Source organism: Chenopodium quinoa, unplaced genomic scaffold, assembly GCF_001683475.1.
Source record: "Chenopodium quinoa cultivar QQ74 unplaced genomic scaffold, ASM168347v1, whole genome shotgun sequence".
Classification (NCBI taxonomy): domain Eukaryota; kingdom Viridiplantae; phylum Streptophyta; class Magnoliopsida; order Caryophyllales; family Amaranthaceae; genus Chenopodium; species Chenopodium quinoa.
In genome coordinates, this window is record NW_018742980.1 from 958,010 (window position 1) to 983,511 (window position 25,502).

General features: G+C 31.4%; 1 pseudogene; it reads left to right on the forward strand.

The window, feature by feature from the left end:
• LOC110729419 lies at window positions 1–23,684 on the forward strand (annotated as a pseudogene).
• The last annotated feature ends 1,818 nt before the right edge of the window (window positions 23,685–25,502 follow it).

The following is a 25,502-nucleotide window of genomic DNA, read 5'->3' on the forward strand; positions in this document are numbered from 1 at the left end:
ATGCCCAAAGATGATGAACCTATTATTACAAATATTGCTAATCCTGATTCTGTTATACCAAATATTGTTGTTACTAGCCCTGCAGGGCCGCCCCAGGGTAAAACTAACTCTTCTGATTATAAATTGCAGAGTAAAAATATAGATAAGATCGAAGATGTGCAGAGTCCTGCTATCAAACTTCCATTCCCAAATAGACATCTTAAGAGTAAGTTAGATAAGTAGTTTGGTAAGTTTCTGGAGGTTATCAAAAATTTGCAGGTAACAATTCCTTTCACAAAATTAATTACTCAAGTTCCTTCATATTCTAAATTTATGAAAGAAATATTGATTAGAAAAAGATCTATTAGTGAGGTAGAGACGGTTGCTTTTACTGCAGAATGTAGTGCTATATTACAGAATAAATCTCCACCTAAACTAAAAGATTCGAGTAGTTTTTCTATTCCATGTCATATTGGTAATATGATGATGGAAAAAGCTTTATGTGATTTGGGTGCTAGTGTAAGTGTTATGCAATTATCTATGAGCTCTAAATCAAATATGGGTAAATTAAAAGCTACCAATATTACTCTGCAAATGGCCGACCGTTCTATTAAATACCCTTTAGATGTTTTAGAGGATGTTTCTGTTAGAGTAGGTAAATTTTATATACCTGTTGATTTTGTTGTTCTTGATATGGAAGAAGATTTGCAAATTCCGATTATGTTGGGTAGACCATTCCTTCATACTGTAGGGGCAATAATAGATGTGAAAAGTGGTAAACTTACATTATGTGTAGGGGATGATAATATTACTTTTAATCTAAATAATGTCCCCAAAAGTCCCATGTTAGAGGAAAAGTGCTTTAGTATCGGTGTGGTTGATGTAAATAATTTTTCTAATAAGCCCCAAACTCTCGTTAGAGATCCCTTGAAGGCGGTATTTTGTGTTGCATCTTCCGCAGGAAAAAGTAATACATGGAAAGATAAAGTGAATGCTATAGAACGAGCTCTAAATTATGTAGGGCTCAGGTTTGAAGATGAACAAGTGGAGAAAGAGAAGCAAGTTGTAGAGTTTGAGCCCATAGTAAAAGTCCCACCCAATCGGGTTACATTTGCCCGATCTTGTGGAAAAACAAAGAAAATTGGGTGTAAGAATAAATATCGTGTAGCAAGTAGTGAAAAGACACTAGTTTGGACCATGAAGACGGGCCCGGTCGGGCGCGAGACCATGATAGCAAAACTGGTCAACTTCAAAACGTCATAACTTTTGCGTTTCTTAACAAAATTTTGCGTGTGACCTATCGTTGGAAAGATCTTCAAGTCTAATTTCCAATGCAATTAGAATCACTGAATTATCATTTATATAAAAAAAGATATGATCAAAATAGTGAACCTGACTTGTTTTTGCTTCTTTTCCTACTAACACTTTGTTTCTTTCTTGCTCAAAATTGTACCAAAGTGATGAATTGTGATGCTTGGGATGGCGGTGGATATGAGTTTGATGATGAGGGGTAGTCTCTTGGATTACAACCTTCCCTTTAATCCAATAAGGACATTGTCTGATTTAGCTTGGGGGGAGATTTCTTGTACATATATAGGTACTCTTTCTTTCCTTTTCTTTTTATTTTCTTTGGTGTGCTTAGTTTAGTTTTATTTCTTTCTTAGTCATGTTTTTTATTGCTTTATTAGTCTAGATTTTATTGCTTTCTAAGTTGGTTTTTTTGAAATTGTTTTGATTCTTGGTTATGATGATAGATATTGTGGATTAGTTGATCATGATTTGGTGTTTGATTGCCTTGAAATCTTAACATGTGTCAATTTTGCCCAACTGCTTGTGAATATAGCGCTTGACTAGTTGATTTGGTGAGGAATGTGTGTTAGTTCCTGGTATGTCAATGAAGTTGAAAAAAATTTGAGGTCACCAACTCACATTTGACGAGATATATCATTTCAAAAAAAAAAAAAAAAAAAATCAAGTTTACCATGGAAATCCGACTAGAGGAAGGTTTGTTGTTCCATTGAAGACAAATGCATAGTATTTTTTTTTTTTGAAAAAAAAAATAAATTTAGAAATTAAATGAGACTTTGAAAATGACAAATATTTTGAATTTCAAATATTAGGTTACCAGAATTTCATTTAAATTCAAATGAAATTTTAAAATGAGTGGAATTTTGGGCCCAATTCAATAACCAATAAAAAGAAGCCATATCAAGGCCGTACAATGGTTGTATGTGTAGCCTTTCTCCTCCATCCTTTCAAAAACCAGGATGTAGAAAAGAGAAAACAAAAGGAGACAAGAAGACCATACACCTAGCACCACACCCACACATATTAAGAAGTAAGGGTATGGGGAAATTTATAATTACTAAGCTACAGTAAAGAAATGAACAGTATTTTTGCTACTTATATTATATATATATATATATATATATATATATATATATATATATATATATATATATATATATATATATATATATATATATATATATATATATATATATATGGCCTGTTCTGTTCAACTTAATTTCAATTTAGCTCCAATCAATTCAGTTTAGTTCTTAATTTCCTTCTCTCATAAACAATTCATTTCATTTCAGTTCAATTAAGTTCAGTTTAGTTCAACCCCAATCAGTTCTATTCAGTTCAGTTCAGTTTAGTTTAGTTCAGTTGTTTTCAGTACATCGGAATAGACCCTTAATAGTGATGCACCGTTAATGTGTTTATATCACAGTACTAGTTGTGCGGGAGATGTCCAGATGGTTGGTAAAAATTTAGGATAAATTTTTTGATAGGTTAAATACGGTCATATAATCTATTTTGATAATGCATGATATTTAGACATACTGAACTGAAATTATATTTTATTGAACCGAAATTATTTTTATTGAACTGAAAATACTTTTACCAAAACTAAAATTATTTTTTCCTAATTAAAACTTATTTTCATTGATTCTCTATTATTTTTGTAAATAAATTAAATATATTATAAATGCATCTTATACTAAAGAACTTTTTAAAACAAATTTTATGATGAAAATAGTACCAAGTTATAAGATATTTATTAAAAGTTATGATTAATTTTGTACATATGAATATTAGAATTATGTCGATAATAAAACTCTATACAATATTTTTATCTTTAAAAATCTATCCATATTTCGTTTACTTAGGGTCTGTTCTGTTCAACTTAATTTCAGTTCAATTCAGTTTAGTTCAGCTCCAATCAGTTCAGTTTAGTTCGGTTCTTTTGCTAATTTATTTCACTTCAGTTAAGTTCAGCCCCAATCAGTTCAATTCAGTTCAGTTCAGTTCCAATCAGTTTAGTTCAGTTAAGTTGTTTTCAGTAGATCGGAACAACCCCTTAACATCATATGTGTCATAATAATACATATTTGTCACCCATATGACGTGACACCTAACGAAAAACTGAAATGCCAAGTTGTCGCTGTCTTGTGGTCTGGTTGCGTGACTAACTTTATTTGTCGCTTACTTAGCATCATATGTGTCACAATAATACATATTTGTCGCCTACGTGGCGTGACACCTGGCGAAAAACGGAAATGCTAAGTGTCTTTGTCCTGTGGTCTGGCTGCGTGACTGGCTTTATTTATTAGTGATATGATATATCTCCAATGGTGAGACTTGAGGGAAAAAAGAACGTATTTTTTGCAAAGTTGGTATCCAAACTTAGCAACTCCAAAAGAAAGTTGCTAAATTTAGATACTCACTTTAAGTCTCATTTGATAAAAAGTGTGGACCCTTTTATCACTATTATAATATATTTTGTAATTTATTTAATTTTTTTTTTTTTTTTTGAAAAACTTACAATATGGATTTGGTAAACCATAAATTGAAAGTGACATTAGTATACTTTAGGGAGTCACCATTGGAAAATTAGAATTCACATGAGTTGTTAAATTGAGAAGTGGGTTTGGTATCACCATTAGAGGTAAAAAAAAACAACTCATTTTTGTATTTTAATACTCAAAGTTGAGTCTCACAAATGAAGATGGTCAATAATAAAATAAATAGATGAAATATAGCATAATTCATACTCTGTACAATACAACCTTATTTTTTTTTTTTTTTTTTTTTTTTTTTTTTTTTTTGTGAAGGAATACATAAAATACAATCTCATTCCACCTGTATGTTGTACTAATTAAGGAAATTATTACATGATTGAAACTCAATTCTGCAGTATTTGTTTCGTGCATACATGCCCTCTACACGCCTCGCTCCATATCTTTAGAAGATCTTCCCTTCGCCCTACAAAGTGTATGAAGATCTCAAAAGCTCATCAAAGCAAGGACAATATGTCATCTGAAAATATATTCCCACCTTTTTTTTTGGTAGTCGTATTTGGAATCTTTCAGATTTCAATGCAAACAAAATCTAATAGTTTAACAATTTATCTATTCGTTTAAAATGCGTATAGGATATTGTTAAATTCGTTATGTTTTCTATTCTATAAATTACCAATTTTTATATTTTATATGTGGTTGGCCACATCGTGTTATAAAGGTTATTTCGTTAGTGTTGAGGTTACTCGGTTAGTGCTACAGGTGTTATTTTATCAGTGTTATAGGGATTACTTGGTCAATGTTACGGTGTATAAAGATTAGTCAATCAGTACTACAGGGGTTACTTTATTTTTTTACAAGTGGCCACATGATGCAGCTAGTCGCACACAAAAATCTATGATGCGTATTTTCAGATATTTTGATTACCATATTTATTTTACGAAGTTTAATCTAATCCATTAGTTAATGGTCTTGTTTATGGCTTTTTAATCAAATTTTATGCTTAATCATTATTTTCAAGCGTCCTATACTTTATTAAAATTTTATTGATAAAGATAGGTTACAATTATCTCGCTTGTTATTTTCTTTATAAATTCATTATCTCAAGTAATAATTTCGATTGAGTTCAAAGATATATTTCTATTATTATTATCTCTCATTCCGCTATATTTGGCGTATTTGATTAATGTACACAAATTTTATATGTGGCTGGCCACACTGTGTAGCCAATCATAAGGGGTTACTTTGTTAGTATTATAGAGGTTACCTGATTAATATTTAGGGGTTAGTCGATCAGTGTTATAGGGGTTACTCGGTGATGAATTGTGATGCTTGGGATGGTGGTGGATACGAGTTTGATGATGAGGGGTAGTCTCTTGGATTACTACCTTCCCTTTAAGCCAATGAGGACATTGTCTGATTTAGCTTGGGGGGGGGGATTTCTTGTACATATATAGATACTCTTTCTTTCCTTTTCTTTTTATTTTCTTTGGTGTGCTTAGTTTAGTTTTATTTCTTTCTTAGTCTAGTTTTTTTATTGCTTTATTAGTCTAGATTTTATTGCTTTCTAGGTTAGTTTTTTATTGCTTTCGAAAGAAAATTAAAAAAAATAAAATAAAAATACGTTCCAATGAATTATAAATCATGCTTCCCTGTGCCCCTTGATGATTTTTTTTTTTTGAAATTGTTATGATTCTTGGTTATTGATGATAGATATTTTGGATTAGTTGATCATGATTTGATGTTTGATTGCATTGAATATTGGACGGAAAGTACACAACTACAACATTATAACAACGAACCTGTCGATTATTCAAACCATGTCTTCACCGCCGAATGTTGGCTCTCAACTCTACAATTACTCGTGTTACTAAAGTGAAGAACCTGGTTTGTCCAAAATGTCACAAATTTGATTTTATGACAAAGCCATGTTCTCTCAACATAAGTAATAACTGTCAGATAACTTGCCCACCGAGCTTTCATTATATCTACAGCAGCATTATAATCCGCCTCGGTTGCAGTATCCATGATACGTTTCCATTTGCCATTTTTAACTCGCACCGATCCTCATGTTTTTGAACATATTAGTCACCCTAGCCTCCACATCTTTGTTAATGTGCCATCGACAAAGTAAATGCGACGTCCCTGGAAACACTCCTCTCAATGCCGCACAGAGGCCAAGCTCACGGTCTGAAAAAAATACCGACGGTTCTTTATCATACCCAATCAACTCCCTTAATCTTTGCAACACCCACCGATAGCCGTGCACTCGTTGCGCATGAACACATAACCGACGAGGAAATTCCGATTTGTCGGTGTTACATTTACTATCTCATAGAACGGCATCCCGTATCGGTTGGTCTTGTATCTCATAGAACGGAATAATATTAAAATGCTCGGGAATCTTTTTAACCAAGTGGTGGAGCCTTATATAGTCCAAGTTAGGGAAAGGCAATATGGTCCTTTCATGTCAAAATGGGAGCGATCCTTGGTAAATTGGGAGCGACGTTTAGCAGTTAACTTAATTAAACATGTTTAAAACCCTTAACACTAACCCGATTTTTTTGTGTTCGGTTTGTCTCATGTTGTCGGCTTATGTCAGCTCTAATTATAATCACCAAACATTAATTAGTGGGTAATCGGAAATGTGTTGGATTAATACAACTATAGCTGTGCACCGATCCAAAATCGGACCGGGACCAGAATGGACCGGAACCAGAAATCACCTGTTTTTGCGGACCGAAGACCGGATCGTAATCAAACGGTCCGGGTTCTAGTGTAGACCTGTTTATTCCGGTCTGGTCCGATTTTGGACCGGAACAGACCGGTTATATTTTTTTTTCTTTTTTTCGCATTTTAATATCTTTATATATACATCATTTTTTGACGTCTTGTTTTTTGTTTGCGTGCTTTTCTATTTTGCACCTAGGATTTATAAATTACAAGTTTTGTACCTAAATTTTTTAGAAATTTAAACATAAAATTTAAAATTTTCACCCAAAAAATAAAAAATACATTTCCGGACCGGAATATTCCGGTTTTTACCCACCAATTTGTGAGGACCGAAGACCAACCCGGAATCCAACGGTTCAATCCGCTTCGGTCCAACTCCGGTCCGGTTTTCGGTCTCTGTCCTTTTTTGCACACCCCTTAATACAACTATATAGTCATGGTGTTTAAATCTATTATTATTGGAAAAAAAAGGTTAGAAAAATAAAATAAAATAGAACAATTGATTATAACTAACCTGGGTTTGGGATTGAATTAGTAGGGGACTATCTTTTTTTGGGCTACTTTTTAGGGGATTAAGTTTTTTAACCAAGGGACTATCTTTTTAACTCAACCCAATTAAATATTGGACGGAAAGTACACATGAAGTCCCAAACGGTGAAAAAAAAAAGTGAGATCTCAAAAGGTGAAAAACTTGAAAAGATAGACCCCTATTTTATACTTAACTCATTATCACAAAGAAAAAGATATCAAATAACTAATTGGATTTGTTATAAACGTATAAAAGAGAATGCAAAAAAAAAAAGAGTAAAGAATAAAATGTGAGCGATAATTTATTTAACCTTATACATTCCATTAAATATTTTTTCTTACTAAGTACTCCGTATATTATTTGTTCTTTATACCTCCTTCAACCTTTGTTTTTATTAAAACTAGTGAGTAGTTCGGGTGTTGTCCCAAGTTGCTACTTTTGTAATCGTGCAATTGGGTGTTTTTAAGGATTTTGAAATCTGAAATCGACATTATTGAATGTGTTTTTTAATAATTAAATCATGTGGTTTACACTTATGTACATTTCTTTTTCAAATTTATAACATGCTTGATAATGAGCAAAAATAATTAAATAGCCAACTTTGTTATAAGTGGTTGGGTGTTCAAATCCCCTTAACTTTATATTTTTATATGAAGTAATATGGGTTGCTTTGGTGATTTTGTGGCATAAAGAGATGTTGGGTAGGTGTTGTGACGTCATGAATTATTTGTGAAGTGAGGTGTAATTTAAAAGAATCTACGTGACACATGAACGTTTTTATAAACGCCTTTTAATATATAAGTATAGATTGTAATGTCGAGAGTATCATGTTTGCCAATACATATTTTACATTATTAATATAGTATACATCTATTATCTATGTAAATAAACCACATGCATGATTAATTACATGTTTAATTAATTATTATTTTTGGCAAATCTACCCTACCTAATTACATTCGGACTAATACACGTTAGTAAAATATTTTGATTTTTCCACATCGAGGACTTCACAATGCAAGGTGAGTCATTAAATTACTAATCTTAAAGCAACAATTAACATAATAAGGCCCGGTTCAGTTCACTTTAAGAAAATGATATTTAGTAAAAATAATTCCACTTCAGTAAAAATAAGTTCATTTCAGTAAAATGAATTTCAAGTCAATAAAATTAATTTCAGTTCTAATAAAATAATTTAAGTTCAATAAAAATAATTTCAATTCAATAAAATAATTTCAGCAAAAATAATTATAAAGCTCTAAACATTAATATTCTTGCAATTTTGAATCGCTTATTGCCCCCATCTTCATGTTCCCATTAATTTTATGCTAACCATTACAGATGAAGATCGCTAGAATGCCCCATATGTCAATCCACTCATTAAAATCAGACCATCATGTTTGTTTATAATTCAGGAAAATCGCAAACCTAGTGAGATGATGAATGACAAAATAATATTGGAATGTCCATATATATATATATACATGTAACATGCCTAACAAACAATGCTGTAAATTGTAATGCAAGCTTGATGGAGACAGTGGCGGACCTAGGAATTTTCGTCCGGTGAGTCAAAATTGATAATAAAACATGTAATAAATTTTTTTTACCAAACAATCAAATAATAATACTAAAAATACAACCAAATATTCAAAAAGTATAAAATACAACCAAATGTTCAAATAAATTTATTTTTGGGTAGACTAGTGAGTGATATGACTCACCAGGACAACATCCAAATCCGCCCGTGGGTGTGTATTAGCCCGTAAGCTAAGAACCAAAATTTATTAAATAAGCCGTGAAATTTAAATGAAAACTATGAACTTACATTTATTAATATATAATCCATGAAAATTAAAAAGAAAAAAAAAACACATGGTGAAGACACTTCACGTTGAAAAGCCTGAACTTCCAATGACTAGTCCTTTCCAAATGTGAAAGCTTTCTAAATCTAAATTTTAAGCTTTTCCTCCCATACTTGAAGCATTATCCTGCTTCCCTCCCTTATAACCAACCAAACCCTTATTATCTTTTCCAAAGCTGGCCGTGTATCCCCATCAAGGCCATCAACCTTCCTATTCCAACGCTTCTATAATTCCCCATCAAGGTTATGACACTAGACCTCACCTACATCCGGGGCTCAATGGCAGCCATCCTTTTGAGTCCTCCAAGACTCAACTTGCCCCCAAAACATCTACTTCCATTTCCGTCAGTTTCGTAACCCGGTCTAACGCCGATAGGGTTCTTCTCTTTACAGAAGCACGAGAGGAAAGCTTTCATGACTGTCTTCCTCTTTTTCTTTCATTGTGACTACTGGCATCTTGGACCGTCCGAAAGGGTGATGGTTTTTTTTTTTAAAATAAATTGATTTTTTTTTTTGCCTCACTGGTGAGTCATATGACTCACCATGACATTAACTAGGTCCGCCAATGGATGGAGATTGACTCTAAAATATGATTATTAATGTTGATGGAACTAAAGTAGGGGTATAGCATGTGTCTGAGTGTGTTGGTGTCACCATTTGAGTATTTAGGTCAAGTCTATTTCACATTTGAGTGCTAAATTATTACTTCTTTTGTCCCTTTTTTGTTGCTCCGTAGTTAATTTTTAAGTCAACTTTTAATAACTTTGACTATAAATTCTTATTAATCTACGAGAGATAATATAATCAAGTGGAATCTTGTTGAATTCGTCGAATTATATATTTTATTAATATTAAGTTTTTATAATTTTTACACTTATAGATCTTGAGATATATACGTTTTAACAAGCGCCTCAAAAACCGTGAAAAGTCCAATAGGACAAAAAATTAGGGATAGAGGAAGTTTGTCAATCTGAGAGCTTTATTTATATCGATTACATATTGAATTAGATTGATTGATTTTTGACACCACTGTGTAACTTTTTGCCCTTTTTATAAAGCTCAACGAATATTGATCAATTAATTATTTTATCGTCATCTTTTTTTACACAAAAAGATATATATTTATGTCGGTTGATGGAATGAGACCTCTATTATATTATTTTTGTCTTATTAAATTAATTGCTGATGAACAATACCTCGATCTTTTTGTCTTTTCTAACTAATGTTAATTAATACGTTATTACAAATCTATAGATTTTAGTTAAATTTAAAGGTTTCCATACCAAACTTTCACATTTTAAATTACAGGGACTTAAATGTCGCTTTTAAAGTTTAAGTACATGTAATTACCTCAACTCAAGTTTGCTAGTTAACACGAATGATGCAAGAAAAATTAAAGAAATCAACAAACAAAAACATAGATTTTACGTGATTCAATTCACTACTTGACGACCAGGCGAGATGAAATTTTTTTTTGATCTTGTACGTGTGGAAATTATAGATCACATAGTCTCTAAGGTTGTTTATATAGAAATCCCAAAAAACCTAGAACTGAATAGACAGAAAATATCAAAATAAGCCCACAAACAGAAAATCATAGCCTGCATAATAAAAAATGTCATAATCCTTTGAAAAGGTATAACTAATTCAAGGCATATTCTTTCCTCCAAAAAAAAAAAAAAAAAAAAAAATTTCAGGCATATTCTAACATCACCCGTGTCAATTAAGAATCAGGATGCTACCATACCATTGACAAAAGTTGATTCCAAAGAACCCCCATCGACAATATTCCAAGGGCCAGTCGCTATAACAATTAACTAATAACAACAGGTTACACGCAATAGTGATAAATAATACTCCGTAACTATAATACAGATCATATATTCTAAGAATTAGAATTTGTTTCGGGTGAAAACAATGGGACCTTGTCGAAGGTCCGATGAAGTGGAGAAGACTGGATTCGGTCCAAGTGATGTTGGGCCGAAGGTTTCCTGCACAGTAAACACACGTAAACTAGCCTCGGGGGTGTTGCCGAGGAAGGCCCCTCCGATGCTAAAGTCAGTACAGTGTGTAGAAAGAGAACACTATGCAAGAGAATTAATTGCTTGAGGCTTTTTTTTTTTTTGTACAAATGTAATATTGATGGTTTTTATACCTTTGCATATATGGAGAAGTTGGGCCTTAGCCCAATTGGCTTGCCTTGATGACTGATCTTTGACTTTAGCACAATTGGAGAGATGAACCTTGACCTTGGGCTTTTAATTGGATCATTTAATGCCTAGGCCCAATTGGACTAAATTGGACCCAAACAGAATTTATTGATAACCCTTGTATTTCCCATAAACACGTTCATTAAATAAGACCCATCTTTAGAATATACATTTAAATATACATAATCAATATAATATAATATATATGCAAATTGATAACTGCATAGCCATCATATAGCAATTATGAAGATGAGTGCATATGATTCAGGTATTCCCGGAAGCTGGAAAATAGAGAAAGAAGAGGAGAAGTTAAAAATATATGAGAAGAAAATTGATGTTCAAAAGATGGGGAGGCAAGAAATGAAGATGTTGGTTGATAATTTACTAGCTAAGGATGATCATCAAAACTTCCTAAGGCAAATTAGAGACCGTTTTGATAGGTGAGTTGCATTTCATGTATGCTTACCGTGTTCATGTATGTGTATGTGCACGCGTGTCTATGTGTGCACGGGCACATACATGCACCCGTAGAAGCCTGTGCATCCTGTAAATACCAACATATTGTACATATTTGTATATCTTTTCTAATGCATATGCTAATATCACACAACATATGTCTATATACTAACGTAAAATGTATGTTCTTGTAGGGTAGGAGTTGAGATACCAAAAATTGAAGTGAGATTTGAGAATTTATCAGTGAAAGGTGATGTGCATGTTGGTAGTAGAGCTCTACCCACCTTATTTAACTCTACCATAAACTCCTTAGAGGTAAACTTTTGCACTTTAAAAAATAAAGTTTTGCAACCGAATAGAATTTTTATAACAAAATTGTTATTCAAAAATGAAAATACATGTATATGCATGCTATGATCTGTTTAATGTTTTTATACTTTTGGCGCAATAATTCATGATCTCATATAAATTATCGACCTATGAATTTTACAAATAGATGAAAAAGAATAAAAAAACAGTACGTCCTCATCACATTATTTGTATGTTAAGTAGATTCTTATACTCTATCTATCAGATAACAAATACGAAGTAACAAGCTAGGGATTTGTTTTTGTGCAACGAAAAAAAGAGTACTAAAACAAAAATTGTTTGTGCATGGACATGCATTTACGCAATTAAAGGTGGAGTATTGTGTAATGTGGGTAGGAATTGGGCTGAGAAAGAAGGTGAGTAAGCTTATTCCATCTATATCCTTTTTTCTATACATTCTGACTTTTGTGGTCAACTTTGTTGATTCCGGTCTACAAATTCTTAATACTCTTTTATCCTTTCTATTCTTTACATTTTATTTTATGGTCAATTTTTTAAACTTTGTACATATATTCACTATGAATAACAACTAAACCATATATATGTCGTGGAATCTCGTTACCTTACATTTGACTTAAAATGTATTCTGATCTATATATCAAATTTTTAAACTTTACTTGTATCTTATTGATATATACATGATTAAATGGCCAACTATTTGTATTGGAGACTGTAAGATTTAAAGTATATAAAGTTAAAAAAGAATGTGTAGGAAGCTAAGAAATATTTTATGGGCAGGTGATTGATAATCAAATTTAGGAACGAAACCTCTTTTACATGATTGTGGTATCTATACAGCAAGAAAAAGGACAAGAGTATGTAATTAAGAACAATGTAACTCTTATCCAATCTTGTCTTGCTTTTAATTTGTGCAAGACAACATTTACTTGATTTTAGGCTAACATATACACGCATAAGCATTTAATATATTTTCTAATATATGTTTAAGAGCATTGTTTAATCAAGTGGAGTGTTTTTAAGTTTCCGCTCACTTCTCAGCGCAAGAGAAGGAATTGGTGTGAATGTGTGATCATAAATTTGGGCTCAGAAAAAAATGGGTGTGATTTGGTCTTTTGAATTAACGTGCAATACTATGACCATGACAGGCAATTTTGGGGTTGGTACGTGTGGCACCATCAAACAAGAAGACCCTCAATATACTCCATCAAGTCAACGGAATAATAAGACCCTCCAGGTACTTATAAGATCCCATCAAATATATTATTACTCCGTATTAATCTTTTTTTTTTTTTTTTTTTTTTTTTTTATACTTATATTCAAATTAAGATTTTTAATTTTGAACACACTATCTATATTGTCCAACACCATTACATGTAGGGAAGTTAATAGCAGGTGGGGCAAATAGGGGAGGATGTTGTCATCCCATCCCCATCCTTCGTCGACTAACATTCTTAAACTCAGAGAGTGAGGGATAGCTCAAGTCGTTAGAGGTTCTCTTCCGATTTTAGGAGATCCTGAGATCGATTTTCATCACCCGTCCTTATGGCTCTCTAAACACACACACAAAAAAAAAAAAAAAAAAAAATCATTCTCAAACCCATCCTCATCTCTATCTTTACGGCGGGTGCAAAATGTATCCCTATCTCTGACCCGATGGGTATAACTTAAAATCATCTATCCTCGTTCCAGACTACCTCCATATGGGACATGGGTATCCACACCTACATTTAATTTTCACAATTTAATTTGAATTTATATATTCAAACATAACTTATTAGAAATCATTTAAATTAATTTTCCTAAATTGAAATTATTTGAAAATTTTAATGAAATTCATATAACTTATTTTAGTTGTGACGAGTTTAATTTATCTTTGTCATCACTTTATATATGTTATTTAAATATCTAGCTCTATTTTTTTTCCAACTCTAACCTTATTTATTTATAAACTTCTTTGATGTAACTTAGCTAAACATAGTTTATATGAACTTAAGCAATGAAAAAAAATTAACTAAGGTGATATAGCATTATATCAAGATAAAAGAAAATTAAAGTTGAGATACTATCAAATAAATATAATTAGTACAACCGTTGTTTTTCAAAATTATATACCTATATATTGAATATCACAAATTCTTATATGTAGCTGGCCACATGGTGTGGCCATCCATAATAGGGGTTACTTCGTTGTGTTATAGGGGTTACCTGATGAGTGTTTAGGGGTTATTTTGTTAGTGTTACAGGTGTTACTCCATCAGCGTTATAGGGGTTACTTAATCAGTGTTACAGGGGTTATTACTTTGTTCTTTTACAAGCGGCCATAGGTTGTGATGATATATATATATACTAGTACGTGCCTCGGGCGTTGCCCTGAATACCCATTTTAGAGAGTGAACTTATTTGTGGGCATGTTTTGTATTATTATTGTTTTGTAATTCTTATCATTATAATTATAGTAAGTAATAACAATAACAATAACAATAATAATTATTATTAGTATTTATATTTTTTTAAAAGTTAGATAACAAAAATTAATGATACTTGACCATATTCATAATTATAATTACATGGTTATTCGTATTGGAGTAAAATTTTATTGTTAGTTGGATATTCATATTAATTATAATATGTGGTGTGTTACTCTATTGTCAATAAAAAGATACTCCATCCGTTTCATATTGTTAGTCCTATATGGAATCAATCACACAAAATAAGAAAAGAAGAATATTTGGAATCTAACATTAAACTACAAAATAATTCATAATTAGTTTACGTTATTTAAGTTTTTTGATTTTGTTTTAGAAAAGCATAAGTCATAATTGCATAATTTAAGGTAGAGGTTTCCTTACTTAAGTCATGTCATCAATCCACAACCAATTAATTCCGAAAAAATTAAGTTAAAAATGGTATATATTCAATATGGGTAGATCTTTTTGAAACGCCCAAAATAGTATATGAGACTAACATTATGAAACGGAGGGAGTATTTTTTTTTCAAAAGAATTATAAATTATTTTATGTATATGTTTTTATCCTAAACAAATCTATCCAATCTAATCTAATATGGCATCTAATCTAATCACAATAATATCTATTTATCACCTACGTGGCTCGACATTTGGCGAAAAACTGGAATGCCAAGTGTCACTATCTTGTGGCCAGGTTGCGAGACCGACTTTATTTATTAGTGACTAGTTTTGTGCACGGGCGATACCCGGAGTGTCCTAAACTTTTTAGCTTGAATGTTAAATACGATCATATAACCCCCTTTGATAATGTAAAATATTTAAACAAACGATATCATATCGCTTATTTATATAATGGTGTACTTTTTGTACTTTTATTTGTAAATAGATATCTATGTTATTATATTGTATAAGTCATTAAATGTGGTCAAAGTTATTTTATTTTGACCCTATGAATACTAATGAGTCGAACTTTCAGAAAGGGAGGTAGTATTATAAATGGATCTCATTTTAAAGAACTTTTTAAAACAAATTTTATGATGAAAACAGTAATGAGTTATAAGATATTTATTAAAAGTTATAATTAATTATATATATATGAAATATTAGAAGTATATCGATAATAAAACAGTATACAACATTTTAATCTTAAAAAAATCTATCCAAAATTCGCTTACTTAGCATCCTAATAAATACCTATTTATCGCCTACGTGGCTCGACACTTGGCGAAAAATGGAATGCCAAGTGTCGCTGTCTCGTGGCTTGGTTGCGAGACCGACTTTATATATATATATATATATCATAACTTAGTATTTATGTAAAGGATGTTGCTAACAAACGCCCTCAAGGCGCTAGATAAACATTTAAAATACTTCCTAAAGTAGATTTAATTTGGGAATGCATGCCAAAATCATGCGTCGATCGGTGTAATTAATGTTTATTTTAATTTAATATTTCTACTTTTAGTTATCTTATCCAACACCCCCGAGGGCGTTAGTTAGCTTTTGCCCTTATTTTATTATAATAACTAGATTAGGTCTCGTGCTATGCACGATAATTTCACTGCATTTAATCAATTAAAGAAAAAAGTTGTATTAAAAATACCACCGATAAAATACAAATATAACCGATATTATCTTTTTATTTTGCGTATAAAGTGAAATGAAATATGAAATATAACGAAAGAGTATTAAACAAATAAGTATATTAAAACTATATGTTAGACCATATGAGTATTTTAAAATTCAATGATAAATTAGTTATCAATTTTATTTTTTTTAGCCAAATAAGTATTTAAAATTATGTATTACACTTAATGGGCAGGATTAATTACCCGATTTAATGATATTTGATCAATTTTTTTTCCTATATGATAATATATGAAAGTATTGGAGATATAAATAACAAAGAATGAAATTTTAATTAATCAAATTTTCTTACATGAAATTACAAGCATAGATAAATTGTTTATAATATTGCACTATGTTGTTATTCGTATATATTAGAATTAAGCGAAAAATCAATTAAAGTATTAAAAATATAATAATAATAATAATAATAATAATAATAATAATAATAAAATTTGAATTTATTCCTCTTTATAATAATAATAATAATAATAATAATAATAATAATAATAATAACGACGACGATGACAACAATAACAATAATTTGTGTAGTACATATTTATTATTTAATAGATTCATCATTCTAAATATTTTTACAAAAGTAAAAGAAGTATTAATCATTTGAAGGAATAAAATATGGTGTATTAAAGATATGACATACATCGTAATATTTATTATAATGTATTGTCCAATTATTAAAAGATATGGAGAATGAAGTAATAATAACTATAAAGGAGTACATTTATTATAAAAGATACGCATACAAGATTTGGAATAATATTATGATAGTTATATTATGCTAAAATTCTCAAAGAAGATTTTAGCAAAAAAAGGAAAGGTGCAATGTGTTTTTGGAGGGAAAATATTCACCAGGAATTGACACGTGTCATTCTTGGTATCTGTTTTAGTATTATGTTACTTGATTGATTCCAATTTTGTTGATTATCAGAATGACACTGCTGTTGGGGCCTCCAAGTTCGGGAAAAACAACATTGCTACTAGCTCTTGCAGGGAAGCTTGATAGAGATCTAAAGGTTTTTTTTTCCTCTTGTTTTATAATGCATGAAGTATTACTCCCACCATTTCATTTTTATGATCTTGTTTTGAATCCTACAAATATTCTCAAATTAAGGTTACATTTACATTATTTCCAATAATCATGTGGAGTCTTATATGTTTCATCTTAATGACTAATTTAAAATTGTAAAATTTTATTGTGTGTCTATACTCGTCACAAGTGAAGTACTTAGTTTATATGATAAATGAATTCTTTTGTCTGTGATCTAGAGAATAATTTGGATTTAATTTATGAATAGGTAAATGGAAAGATAACATATTGTGGCCATGATCTTAATGAATTTGTTCCGAAGAAGACATGCGCATATGTTAGTCAAAATGATCTTCACTATGGAGAGATGACGGTACGAGAAACACTAGTCTTTTCAGGGCAATGCTTAGGTGTAGGGGCTAAGTATGAGCTACTACAAGAACTCTTAAAAAAAGAAAGCGAAGCAGGATTCAAGTCAAATCCCGAGCTTGATGCTTACATGAAGGGAATGGCTCTTGAAGGCCATGAAACAAGCCTTGTCACTGAATATTTACTCAAGGTTAGTGACAATCATTAACATGTTTAATATTTTATACTAGCTCCGGTTTTTTAAAGTTCAACTTACTTATAATTCATGTGGTCAAAACAAAAATAATTTTGACCATTTTATAATTAATGCAATAGAAATAAATTAGCACGTGGGATCGATCTTATCAAATTCCCTTATTATGAATTTTTCAAATATTAATTTTTTATAATTTTCACTTATACATAACCGAAGATAGTCATGATTAGCGATGTTCATTGCAGACTGCGCAAATGCAAAGATAACGGAGTAAGTATATACATAAATTGAAATAAAAATTGAACATTACATTATTTTGCTTTGACAGATACTTGGCTTGGATAGATGTGCTAATACCGTTGTGGGTGATGATATGAGAAGAGGTATTTCTGGGGGTGAAAGAAAGCGTCTCACTATTGGTACGTAATATTCCTTGTAATAACAAAGAAAGGTTGAAATATAGAGTTCAATAGCAACATTTTATCTTTATAACTTATATATTGTTTGGATTTATATATAGGTGAAATGATAGCCGGACCTGCAAAAGTTCTTCTAATGGACGAAATATCAACTGGGTTGGATAGCTCAACTACATATCAAATATGCAAGTACATAAGTGAAATAGTTCATATAATGGACATGACAACAATTATATCCTTGTTGCAACCTACACCTCAAGTGTATGAGCTCTTCGACGATATTATCCTCATCTCGGATGGCCAAATTGTTTACCAAGGACCGCGTGAGTATGTCCTAGACTTCTTTGAATATGTCGGGTTCAAGTGTCCCGAAAGGAAAGAGGTGGCAAGTTTTCTACAAGAAGTGACATCGAAAAAGGACCAACCACAATACTGGTTTAAGGATCAAAAGTACCATTATGTTTCCATTCCTGAGCTTGTTGAGGCTTTTCGATCTTTCCATGTTGGACAAAAGCTCGCGTTAGATCTAAGGGTTCCTTACCTTAGAGAAAGAACTCACCCTTTAGCCTTGGTCAAAGAAAACTATAAGTATCTCCAACACTGAGATACTTAAGGCATGTTTCTCAAGGGAATGGTTACTAATGAAGCGAAATTCTTTTCTTTACATCTTCAAGAGTGTGCACGTGATAATTTTATCAGTGGTTACTATGACTGCATTTTTTAGGACAACAATGCATCATGCAACAGTGACAGATGGTGAAAAATACTTAGGTGTGATATTTTTGAGTATGTCAAATTTCGTGTTGAATGGAATGGCAGAAACTACGCTAACAGTTATCGGGCTCCCAATTTTCTACAAACAAAGAGATTCCTTATTCTATCCTTCATGGGGTTATGCTCTACCAATTTGGGTCCTTCGTATTCCCGTGTCATTCTTTGAATCAATATTATGGACTGTTCTTACTTATTATACCATTGGCTATGCTCCAGGTGTCACTAGGTATGACCCTAGATACTTAATATCGTTACCATTTTCTTAATCGCGATTATTTTGACAATTGAGGCAAAACTTGAGTTCTTGTTATTATCTTTTAACATAGGTTTCTTATTTTCTTACTTTAATCAGGTTCTTTTACCAATGGCTAGCTTACTTCTCTATCTATCAAATGGCTTTGTCATTCTTTCGCTCAATTAGTGCTATTGGAAGAACCATTGTGATTGCTACCACAGCTTGTATGATTCTATTGCTACTTATGTTTGTGCTTAGCGGATTCGTAATTGCAAAAGGTATGTTTCCAACTAAATTCAATGTTTTTATAAATGATCATCTTAAGTTTAGTAAGATTAATTAATGTCACTAACATGTATTTCTCCATATAGGTGATATAAGCCCTTGGATGTTATGGGCTTACTACGTTTCTCCTATGATGTACGGACAACATGCTCTCGTTATCAATGAATTTCTTGATAAAAGATGGAACATTGTAATAATTCTTACACTCAATTTTAATATCAACGTATATATCTATTATTCGTTACAAATAGCAAATAACACATTGTACGTACTACTCTAGTCGATTGCAGACCCAACATTCAAAGAAACAACCATCGGTAGAGTCATCCTTGCGTCAAGAGGCCTATTTGATCATTCATATTGGTTCTGGATAAGTATTGGAGCTCTACTCGGATTTTCCTTTCTCTTCAACATCTTATATATCATGGCTTTAACATACTTAAATCGTATGTATTCCAATCCATAACTTACATACCTTCTTTTTTTTTTTTGAAGTTATCAATGAACTACTAACTCATAGTAGCTTAATTTGTTGTTGTTGTTGTTTCCATTGTTGATGTTATAGCATTTGGTTATTCAAAAATCGTGGAGCAAGATCATGATGAAGCTAGAATGACAAGCGCGCTAAATCAATCAGAATGTACTGAAACAAGGATGGTGTTGCCTTTTCAACCTCTTTCAATAGCTTTCGATCACATTAACTACTACGTGGATACTCCATCGGTAAATCACTTCTCTTTACAAATTGTTTTGTTAATACTTTGTTACGTAGTAATTTAATAAATACAGTTTCCATATTAATTTAAACTATCTACTTCAGGCAATCAGATCAATATGTCATTTATTTATTTATTCATTTGTTTTTCACAACAAATATGATTTTATAACTTTAAAGTTGAATTTTGCTAAAGCAATCCAGCAGTTAATGTCTATATAACCATTTAAGCAATTGATTTCATGTGAGAATGTAAAAGTTATAATTTTTCTTATATATACCAGGAAATGAGAAGTTTAGGCTATGAAGGAGATCGGTTGCAATTACTACAAGATGTAAGTGGTGCTTTTCGACCAGGGGTATTGACGGCCTTAATAGGTGTAACGGGAGCTGGGAAGACCACATTGATGGATGTGCTTGCGGGAAAAAAGACTAGAGGCTATGTAGAAGGTAGCATATATGTGTCTGGTTATCCAAAGAACCAAGAAACATTTGCGAGAATAAGTGGTTATTGTGAACAAATTGACATCCATTCACCGCATCTCACTGTATATGAGTCCCTTCTATATTCTGCTTGGCTTCGTTTATCTTCAAACATTAACCAAAACACGCGAATGGTATGTGACATGTTTTGATTAACAATAATCCTTGCAGATTTGTTAATGTTTTTTTACGTTTTCACGAATCATATGTTTTGGTGAATCAACAGAGGTTTATCGAAGAAGTTATGAGATTGATTGAACTCGAACCATTAAGGGATGCCATTGTTGGCCTACCGGGTATAAATGGCCTTTCAATTGAACAACGGAAGAGATTAACTATAGCCGTGGAATTAGTTGCTAACCCCTCCATCTTGTTTATGGATGAACCAACATCTGGGCTTGATGCTAGAGCAGCTGCTATTGTCATGCGCACCATGAAAAGTATTAAAAACACCGGAAGAACAATTGTTTGTACGATTCATCAGCCGAGTGTAGATATCTTTGAGGCATTTGATGAGGTACATCGATATCTTTACCAATTTTCTCATTAACTAATTTTCTCATTAACTAATTTTTGTACACGTTGCAGCTTCTATTGATGAAGAGAGGCGGGCAAATTATTTATTCGGGACCCCTTGGTGACAATTCATATAAACTTATTGAGTACTTTGAAGTAGGTGACAAATTATACATACCACGTACGTTTTTATCTATAGATGAACGATTACACTCATGGAATTCAATCTCTCACAGGACATACCGGGAGTTCCGAAAAATATAGATGGTTACAATCCTGCTACATGGGTACTTGATATTACTAGCCCACAAGAAGAGTCTAAAATGGGTTTGGATTTTGCACAAATTTATGCAAAATCTCAACTTTACCAGTACGTACGCAAAACTCTTTCTTTAGTTTTAGGCCTTTTAGATATATATTACTAAAAAATGCATTTTGGATAAATATTTTTAGGATGAATGAGAAAATTATCAAAGAGTTTAGTAGTCCACCACAAGATTCTAAGGATCTACTCTTTGCAACAAAGTACTCCCAATCGTTCCTTGTTCAGTTTCAAGCCTGTTTTTGGAAACAACATAGATCTTATTGGCAAAATCCATCATACACCTGTGTTCGATTATTCATGACCGTGTTCATGGGTGCTTTGCTTGGACTTATATTCTGGGACAAGGGAGGCAAATTGTAAGTTTTTTCTTTGTTTACACTTCGAATATTGCTATCCATTATCGGCAACCATATATAGTTTTTACTTGTATTACTCTATTTGTCTCTATTTATTTGACAAACTTTTACAAATGACGTGCATTGTCGCATAACATTATTTATATAAGAATAAACCACGCTAGTCCATTACACATAACTCTGGATTAGATACCACATAATTTCTTTTCTTAAATGTTTTTGTAAATTAATAAACAATTTTAAAGCTTTCCAACTTTGACCATAGCTCAAAATTAAGCAACAAATTGAACTATATTTTTGGACGGATTAAGTATATTATTGTGTTAAGTTCAGGCTTTATACCTAGATTATGAAGCTCTAAAGTACTAAGATTACCAAATAATTTTTTTTCTTTTCTTAAATGTTTATGTAAAATTAATAAACAATTTTAAAGCTTTCGAACTTTGACCATAGCTTAAAATTAAGCACCAAATTGTGTTAAGTTAAGGCTTGATACCTAGATTATGAAGCTCTACAGTACTAAGATTTATTCATGAACAAAAGTAAGGATCTTAATTACAAATTGAAATTTTTTCAAACAGTTCCAAATTGCAAGACTTGAAGAATCTTCTTGGAATAATCTATTCAGCTATAGTTTTCCTGGCAGCAAGTAATGCTTTAAATGTCCAAGCAGTTTTTGCGAGTGAAAGAACTGTATTTTATCGTGAAAGAGCAGCAAAAATGTATTCATCTTTACCATTTGCGTTAGCTCAGGTAATATAGCTGAAAATTACTGTAGTATTTTTCATTAATTTCATCATAAAAAAATGCCCTAATCTGATAATTTTTCTCTATGTTTTTTTTCTGTAGTTGGCTATTGAGACAATCTACCTTGCAATTGTAAATTGTATCTATGCTCTTATCCTATACTCCATGATCGGATTCGAGTGGACGACTATGAAATTCTTCTACTTCTACTACTTTATATTCATGTGCTTCACATACCACACATTGCTTGGACTCATGCTTGTCTCGCTAACACCGCGCCATGAATTTGCTTCCATTTTCATGACATTCTTCGCTACCTTCTGGAATATTTTTGCTGGATTTTTCCTTCCTAGACCGGTATGTGCCCCCTTCCACGTTAAATTTTACACCATATTAACATTGTATGTGCCCCCTTCGTTTGATTTTTGCACGGTCTTCAATCTGTATACACTCCGTATATTATATACTTTGTATAACTTAATTTACATAATCAAATACTAAATGAGACAGTCAAAAAGAATATCGGTGGTACGTACTAAACAATTACAAAGTATATAACAAGACTAAATAATGATGTGTCACTAGTAATTAGTTCTCAAAATAACATGGAACATGTTTAAAAAATTTATTTTTTATTTTATCTTTGTTTAAAAATGAAAATCAATTAAAGTATGCATAAAAAAATTACTATTTTATAACTTAATTTACCTACACAGATACTAAATGAGACCGTCAAAAAGAAAATAGGTGATACTAAATAATTACTGTATACAACAAGACTAAATAATATGTACACTAGTAATTAGTAGTTCTTAAAATAACATGGAATCATGAAAGAATGAATTTATTATTTTCTTTGTTTTCAAATGAAAATCAATTTGTTTATGCATACAAAAATTGCTATTTTATTTTTTGTATTGTTATCTTATTTAATTATTTCAATTTACAGCAAATACCAATATGGTGGAGGTGGTGCTATTGGGCTTCTCCAGTTTCCTGGACAATGTATGGAATGGTCACTTCTCAAATTGGTGATAAGAGCTCTCCTATTGAAATTCTCGAAACTAATAGAGTGCCTTTGAATATTTTACTAAATGATTTCTTAGGTTATGACTTCAACTTTTTGCCTATTGTTGTTGTGGCACATCTTTTATGGGTTGTTTTCTTCTTATTGGTTTTCACTTGTGGTGTCAAATTCTTAAACTTTCAGAAAAGATGAATCATAAATGGTTTGTTGCAAGAAAAATAACATAACATAGTTTTATAATAAAGTAGAAGAAGAAGGTAGCTAGGATGAAGTTTTAAAAAGGTTTCCTATATCTATATTATATGAGTAGGATTTTTTTTTTTTAAACAGTTTATGTAATGTTATTCCTTAATGCTATTTAAAGATACTTGTATAGTAACTTATATTCTATATAATAAATTTCTGTCTTTATTGTAAAAACAAATAAACTCACACGTCTTTTAGTGTGTTTGCGTAATTTTTTATTTTATTTTATTAGTCCTATGAAACTATTCTCAACCTTTTTTTATTTTTTTGTACATTTACATCCATACAGTGCGTTTTCTATGTATATGGTCGGCTGACACATACAAAAACACTGACCGGGTAACTCCTGACCGAGTAACCCGTGACCGACCGAGTAACCCCTAATCAAGTAACCCCGGCCACATGGTGTGGCCAGTTACGTATGAAACTTTGTGGCATCCCTATTATTTAAAATAAAAAAATAAATAAAAATAAAATGAATGTAAATCATGTCAAAAATGCAAATTAAAAGGTGGAGATTGAAATTGAAGCAGAAACAGAGTTCAAAAATGCTAAAACTAGTTGATATCTTAAAAGGAAAAATGATGTATGCAAACCTTAGTACTGCACATATAATAATAAGAATAAAAAGAGGAATGGTCAAAGCGTAAATAATATTAATCGACATGCAATTTTATCATAATCTAAAACATGTAAAATTTTGAAAATGTCATTAACGCTTAATTAAGAGGGAGCCCCAGTTTCTCATAGTGAGAAACAAAATTTGTTTCTCACATGACATTTTTGTAAATAAACCAACAATTTTATTCAACTTTATTCAATTGTGGAGCCCACAATAATAAAAAAGTTTTTGATTTATTCACGAAAATACCCCCATGAGAAACAAATTTCGTTTCTCACTATGAGAAACAGGGAATTTCCCCTTAATTATACGTAGCCTTTAAGTTAATATGTATGTACCATAACCATTAGAAATATAAATAAAAAAAAATGTATACGAGAATAAAAATACATAAAAATTATAATATATTATATGCACGTGTAACTGTGCAAGTGTAGCTAAAGATGACTACTACTATATATATTGATATTTGATAGGTATCCTACCCTACAGATTTATTGCCATTCAATTAAAAAAAAGATGGGTGCGTATGATTCAGGCACTCCCGGAAGATGGATATTGGAGTCCAAAGTAGGAGTAAATACCAACATTTCTCACCTTCACTCTTACAAAATTATACGTTTGTCTAAGTTTAACACTTAAAAACAGAGAAAGTATTGCAGGATTTCTAAACTATTATTGGTTATTTCACTATTTGACATGCATGGCCACATGGGAATCAAATCCCCATAGGCATTTGTATTTCATTGGAATTAATTTCTCACATATTGGATAAACTTGTTTGCTTGCTATGAAAATATTTGAAAATTATGAGAATTTTGAGTTACCAAGGGAAATAATTGATAATTTAATTTCCATATTTTGTGCAATACTATAATTTCCATCTTCACACCAAACAAACCCTCTGTTTTCAAACTTTCATGAATTTATAATCCTCCTATTATTTTGAGCAAATTTCGGGCATTTGTGAAGCTAACTGCATAAGTTTTCGGGCCAGATCATTAGATAAATATTTTTAATTAAAAAAAATCTAAAAGTAAAAGGTAACCATCGTCAAGTTCATCATTCACGTCAATAGAGATCGAAGCAGCCTCAATGAAAACCCTAAGAAAATTTAAAGAAATTTAGGGTATGGTTAACCC